Source organism: Tupaia chinensis, unplaced genomic scaffold (assembly GCF_000334495.1).
Source record: "Tupaia chinensis unplaced genomic scaffold, TupChi_1.0 Scaffold144472_1, whole genome shotgun sequence".
Taxonomy (NCBI): domain Eukaryota; kingdom Metazoa; phylum Chordata; class Mammalia; order Scandentia; family Tupaiidae; genus Tupaia; species Tupaia belangeri.
In genome coordinates this window covers 288,042-294,941 of record NW_006204331.1, presented here as the reverse complement: position 1 = coordinate 294,941, position 6,900 = coordinate 288,042, and the positions used below count along the sequence as shown (strand labels likewise).

At 58.1% G+C, this 6,900-nt stretch overlaps 1 protein-coding gene across 1 annotated transcript in view; it reads left to right on the top strand.

Moving 5' to 3' along the window:
- DIDO1 (death inducer-obliterator 1) overlaps positions 1–6,900 on the top strand; it is a gene marked incomplete in the record, with an annotated part of 41,785 nt that overhangs the window by 2,990 nt on the left and 31,895 nt on the right. The window contains 1 exon segment of the mRNA XM_027767690.1: positions 5,345–5,514.

Sequence of the window (6,900 nt, the reverse complement as noted above, 5' to 3'; positions counted from 1 at the left end):
ATTCCTGCTCATTATCACATACTTGACGTTAATCTAAAACCCGAAGCCCTTACGTAGTACCCAGATGACATTCAGGTAAGCTGTTTCCCGGCACAGACCAGCTTAGTGACTCAGTGGCATCGTTTCACATTTTTGAACATCTCTGACTTTGACACCAGCTGGAGCATTCAGGCTCTAAGGGCACCCTCAGCTTCTGGATCGCTGTCCCACACTCCGGCGAGAGTGGCAGTGACAAGGGTACCTGCCAGCTTGGTGCTATGCGCAGCTTTGCTCTCGGACCCCTCCCTCCAGGCCTCCCTTGAGGGCCACCAGAGAGTTGGCCGCTCTGTCCCTGCGGGATGAGTAAAGAGCCACTGAGCCCCCGGGAGGGAGGTCGCGCCGCGGAACTGTTCTTGCTGGCTCAGCCACGTACTTGCCTTTCGGGAGAAATAGGGTCAGCCGGGTGTGTGCCCGTGAAGACCACGCCCCTCAGAGTGGCGGCCTGGCCTGCAGGCGTAGGTGTCGGCCTTTGTGCGCGACCTTGACTCATTCTCCCCAAGTGGCCTCCCGGACCCTTCGCGGTGGCTTTATTTGCGACGGGAGATGCGACCGGCAGGGCGAGAACAGCTTGCACTTGGCGCTGTGGGTCATGCAGCTCTGTGGCGCGAGAACCTCAAGGGGATGGCATGGCTTCCCGCTCATGGCCAACGCAGCGAGACCGTGGGTATGAAATAAAGAGTGGCAAGTGGGGCCCCCCATGGCCAGGGCGGTCAGTGACAGTGAAGGACCCGCGACTCCCGGGGAACGGGGAGGTGTCCTTCCCTGGGCCAGGCCCGTACAGCGCGTAGAGGTACGCTCGCACACGGCAGGACAGTGTCTTCACGAGGACGAGCACCTGCATGTCGCAGTGACCGCTGAGACTCGGGTGGTGGCCACCTGTCCCCTGTCCGGAGTAGCCACTTCCCACAATCTGGACCGGGCAAGGGCGGGCTGGGGTGGGGCCGCCTGAGCAGGTTCTGTGGCGGGTGCAGCTCGAGTCCTGGTCGCGGCTGTGTTTTCCATCAGGGAAATGAGAAGGTTTCCTTTCTGAGAAGCAAGGACAGTGTCCTGTGGGCCGTGGTGCTTGGCGAGCAGCAGGTCTGCAACTCGGCCGGCAGAGGGCACTCCGTGCACGTTCCCGGCCAAGTGTTGAATGGTGTCCTTCGTCCCCCTGCCGCTTGGTAGACACTGGACACGCACAGGCCGCCTGAGGGTCCCTGGGGGGTGTGCAGCCCATGGGCCTGAGCCCCCTGCTGCCATTCCATTAACAAAAACCAAGTCTTTTACCAGGGACTCTTTCCTTCCTTTTTTTGAGAAGTTTTTTTTTTTTTTTTTTGCTGCAGGGTGCTTGCACTTGCCACAGACCGCAAGAAATCGGCCCCCTTGGGGGGCTGGGGGGCACACTGCAATCCCTTCTCCGTTCTCCTCTTTGGATCTTGAGTGGGCACGTACACACGTCTGGTGTGTTTTAAGCCGCTGGGTCTAAGGCTTAAACCGGGTTGAGCCCGTGAGAGTCCAGCGGTGTAGCCAGTTCCGCATCTGCTGGTCCCACATTTTCAGTAGTTTAAAGAGCTTGCAGAAGCAGCATCTTGAGCCCTCCTCATCTGCATAGCAGAAGACTCCTTAGTGGGAAGGGGGACCCCAGACAGAAAGTTCCAGTAAATGACACTTTGGCCTAGCCTGCCAGAATCCCGGGATTCCTACGAGCAGGGCTGCAGTGAGGGAAGACTGAAGAAAGTTGTCTTGCCACCGGCTGGTGCCAGGCGCAGCCTCTGGCGCTTTGCCTTTCCCTCGGGTTCCTGGCTCTGCCTCTTCTGGCTGAACCCCACTGTGGCTGAACTCCTCTGTGCTCTGCAGGTTCCTACTGTGACGTGGCCTCAACCCCCCTCTACCTCCTCCAGGCGTCTCAGCAGCTGAAGTGGGCTGCAGCCTGTCGTTGGGGGCCCAGATCTGGGGTCGGTGACAGACACTGCTGACGTCCCGGAGGGCACTGGCGTTAATAGACCCACTCTAGTGGCTTAACGTTTGACGGAAGTGGAGCTGGTCATGGGGCACTTCGCTGGAAGGAAGCGCTGGTGTTCTCTGGCAGTGGAGGCGTGGACATGGATTGCCCTGTGCACCGAGGCAGTACCTTCAGTGGCGGCAGTGGCTTGCTGTTGGGTTTTTCTGTAGGTGTGTGCCGTGCACCTTGGGGTCCCCGTAACCCCATCTGGGGCCTCTCCCACTGAGCTGACTGCGGTGCCCACCCAGATGCACAGCTTCCAACCCGCCTGTGCAGACAGAGCTGGGCCATGCACTGTGCCTCGTGGGCAGCTGCAGGGGGCCTGCTGGGGTGACTCGCGCTGTGATCTGCCCCAGCAGCCTCCTCTGGAGCGCCCTCTGTCCTTGAGCAAATGGCATGATTCTCCGACTCCAGAATGAAAGCGTGAGTCTTGGAAATCAGCTGACACTGTTTATTGCTCAAGGTAAACTTTGAGGTTTTGCGCAGCACTTAGAAATTGGAAACATCGTGAGCTTGATGGCTCCCGGCACTGAGAGACTGTGCGAGAACTTCCTTTGTGTCGGCTAAGGAAGCCGCAACAGTAGGGACCCCAGCCTGGAGCCCCGGGGCGCTCAAGGCCTGGGACGTGCGCACGTGCCCAGCAGACCAGGGGGACCACGTCCACGTAGAGGTCGCGCCTCCGCCAACCCAAGGCACACCGGAGCAGCAGGCCTTCGTGCGGGGCAGCGGTCAGGGTGCCAAGCAGGAAGGGCAGCCTCTGCTCCCGGAAGTAACTGCTGCTCTTTGTTGAAGAGGGCTTCCTGTGTCACGGAGCTCTTTCGTCCCCTGTACTGGGGCCTGCTGGCTGGTGTGTGCACTCACCAGAGTGCCGGGTGTGCGGACGGTCAGGCTGTGTCCACAGTCCCTCCTCTGCCTCTGCCTCCGCCTCCTGATGGGATTTTCGGCACCATGCAGTACTCAGGAGACCAGAAGGGTGGGGACTGGGGAGACCTCCCTGGGTGATGGCCACACCGCAGTCCTGCTCATCCCTGTTCGGGGATTTGCTCACGCACTCGCACATGCCTGGCATACTTTTCAAGCCACCAGGACTCGAACCGCCATTACCCACATGAGCTCCAGCTGCCGTCTCCACCACGCCACCAGCTGGCCTGGGGCTGCAGGCTGCACTTCTGTGATCACATGGCACGCATCCTGTGGTGGGGTCGCACACTAAGTCGTGGTGGGGACCTCTGGAGCTTTGTGGCCTCCACCTCGATGTGCATGTCAGGTTCTCACTTTTTGGTCGATGCCCACATGTATTATTTCATAAGTGGATTAACTTTTGTACGAGATTCCCTGTGGTGAATTATTAAAGGACATCAATTTTGCAAATATAAAATATTCTGAACACAGCCCCTTTGGTTTCGTTTTGGAGAAGTTTTTGCTGTAGGACCCTGGGCTCACCAGAAAGGCAGAGAAGCGAGAAGTCGCTCCTCGGAGGGATGGCCACACCACAGTCCCTCCTCATCTTTCTTCTTTTTTTTTAAGATTTTTTATCCCTCCTCAATAATTACTTCATTTCATTTATTTTTATCATTTTTTAACTTGGTGTAGGGCATGTGTGTGTGTGTGAGAGCGAGCGAGCGAGCTGCCAGATGCTGGCCAACCCTGTGGGAGCCCAGCACCCTAACTACCGTCCGTCTCCAGGTCCCTTTTTAAGTTTTGTGCTTAGGGTGGGCGCATTTGCTCTCCAGAGAGAGTGAGGGGAGGTGAGAATCACCCCGGGGGAGATGGCCACATCACAGTCCCCTTTCCTCCACTCTTCTCCTTGGGTTTTGGACACACAGATACGCACCTGGCAGGATTTTCACACTGCCAGGTCTGGGACTTGAACCACAGTCAGCCACATGGCAGTCTAGCACCCTAACCGCTATGCCACCTATTGGCCTCTTGAATACATCTTTTTATCTCGTTCTCCTTAGCAGGAACAGCTACATTTTTTTTTTTTCTGATTACTATTTACAACTCAAATCCAGAAAACCTGTATTTTTGTTTTAATTTTTGCCCCAGGGTGCCGTGGGTTCATCTTAAAGAGAGCGAGGTAGAGTGAGGGCAAGTGAGAAGGCACCCCCTGGACCTGGTCACCCTGAGTCTCTCGCTCCCTCTCTCCAGGATTTGGTGCACAGCGCATGGGTCTAGGGCTTAACCCATGCGGTTGGCCACGTGGGGTCTGGCCGCCCTAACCACCACGGTACCAGCCGGCCCCACATGTGTGCTTTCTTACATATCTGTTGAATGTTTTAAAATGGCTTTTCCTTTCGAGAATGTATTTCTTTGCTTTTATAAATGCTTGATGGCGTAGAGTACAAAAGATATTTTTCCTTTAAGAAGTATTTCGTTTTATTTGTTATTTTTAAATTTAACTAGAGAAAGAGAAAGGGAAAGGGAAAAGCAAGCCACCAGGTCTGGGACTCAAACTGTGGTCGGCCATGTGGGAGTCTAGCAACCTTCACCACCACGCCACCTGCTGGCCCCTCCGTGATCTTTTTACCAAGTGGTTCTGCACCCCAAAGTAACCCTCGAGGTCGGGCTTACATGAGAAGAGACGGTGGCATCCAAGGTGTCGAGGTGTCGATGGCGTCTTTGGCAAACCCAAGCCAGCCCGGAAGTCTAAATGGTCCCTGTCCCTTTAAAAGGAAGGGGACTGGAATGTTTCTTTGTTCTGGGGTCACTGGGGAAGACAAGGTTGGAGGGAAGGCAGTTGGAGTGCACAGGAGGGAGAGCCCGGGGACACGGCATCTTGGTGAGTGAGTGGACGTGGCTGCCTGGCAGAGGGCCCGAGGTGAGGCGGCCTGTGTCCGCACACGGGGGCTGTCCCATCTCGAGGCCTGGCGGCCAGGAACGCGTCTTCCCAGCCGTTTCTCAAGTTTATAACGAAGACGGTCTGGCAGTGTCGAGAGTTTCAGATACTCACACTTGTAGATGTCTTTGCCCGTCAGCCTTTGCACTTCCTGTTAGTACTTCTCTGCTCTGTGTTGGCGTTTTCTTCTCAGGCCGGGTTGGACTCAGAACCAGGCTCATGCTTGGAGAGAAGCCGAAGCCTGGTCCCTGGTCCCGGCACATCCTTGGCCACAGCTCCTTCTGGGCCGCCCTCGGCAGGCCCTCGAGGCCTGTACTCAGGGCATATGTCCCCTTAGGGGCTGGTGTCCAACTCCCTGCTGTCCTCGGAGAGTGTTCTTCCCCTCCAGGTAGCGGCGATGGGGAGCTAGCTGGGTGCCGCTTCTCTGTTCCAGTTGGGGTTTTACTTAGCGTACCTCAAGATCTGTATTTCGTGTTTCCTTCCAGGAGCTCACTCCACGGGAGCAGTCTCTGGCTGATCCGATCCAAGTTTCCAGAAACTCCTGTCCTGTTGCTTGGGAGCCGTGAGGCCACTGTCTGCCCGGACCACGGGTTCTGCTGGCTAGGCATTTTGTTCCTAAGATTGGGGGAAGTGCCCACGACTCCTGTTGGGGCAGGTAAAGTATCAGCCTTAAACAGCAGCACTGTCTTCTCCGGCACGGCCCGTTCGTCTCCTTGTTTCCGAGGCACCACTGGTGAAGACCCGGTGTGACGTGTCCCTCTCGTGGACGCGCTCTGCCTGCGGGTGTCCATGCTCAGCCCTGCTCTGAGCCCGTGTTGGTAGAGTACGTACCTCTTCCTCGGGCATCTGCTGGTGGGCACCAGCCAGCACAGAGGGCAGCTCCCCTGCAGCTGGCCTCCCCACTGCTCCCCACCTTCTCTCCCGGCTCTGCCTGAGCTCCCTGGGCCCAGAGGCAGAAGGCTGCACCCACACCCTTCTGAGTGAGGCTGGCGTGGCCGCCGTTGTGCCTTCTGTAGAAATTCAGAGTGCTGTCTGAAAGTGGGGTCGGAGCCCCGTTGGGGCCCATCACGTCAGCTGCAGGCTCGCTGGTCTGTGCGAGCGATGAGCTGCTCTCTGGACACGCACTGCCAGGAGAGTGAGTGAGTGGCTTCTTAGCTGCCTGCCGGGAGCCAGCGTAGTGTGGCTGGCTGGCGCTTGTGTAATTTCTCTGTAAGTGCCCACAACCTCTCGGTCACCATGGTGTCCTGGATGGGAGCAGGTCAGTGAGACCTGTTCCGGGCGATGGGCCGGCAGGAGACGCCCGTCTCTGCCACAGCCCTAGCGCTCACTCACATGGGTCCTCGGCGTGCGCCGGGCGGCCTCACTGCTCTCACTCTTACTTGGAATCGGTGTGGACACCCTGCTTTGTCCTTTGACAAGGCAGTCACTGCGGGTGACCGGAGGAGTGTGTGTCGGGTGTCCAGGGCCATGCCATGTCCAGCAGCGTCTGGTTGGACAGTAAAGGGGAGGAGTGACCACATGCCGGAGGCGACAAAAGAACAACCAGGTTGCAGGTGGTGGTCACGTGCGTGTACTGTCACTAAGGTCACACCTCACACCACGTCCCTCTGGGCGGGAGGGAAGCCAGGACAGCTTGGGTGAGAGCGCTCAAGCTGCTCCTGACAGGCGAGGGGTCGTGCAGGTGTGTTCTCAGTGCCGGGAGTGCGGGTGCCTGAGCTCCGCCCTCACAGCCCGTGGGCAGGGCAGGGCAGGGCAGCACTCCGGCACTCCACTCCTCTCTCTGGTGGTCGGGAGGGTTCGGGGCTGGGAGGGAGTGCCTGGGGCTGGTCCTGGGCTCAGCTGGGCCCTGCCTTCTTGGAGCCCAGAACAGATGTGACCACCTTCTCGCAGGCCTGGCCCAGTCTGGCCTGGGTGCATTCCTTTGCTGTGCTCGGGGCCAGGGGGCCCGGGCAGGAGCACAGGCTTGGACCACCTGTCCCTGAGCTTCACACCAAGGCCCCCCCGCAGCCTCGCGGCGTGGGCGTGCGTGTGCATGCACACT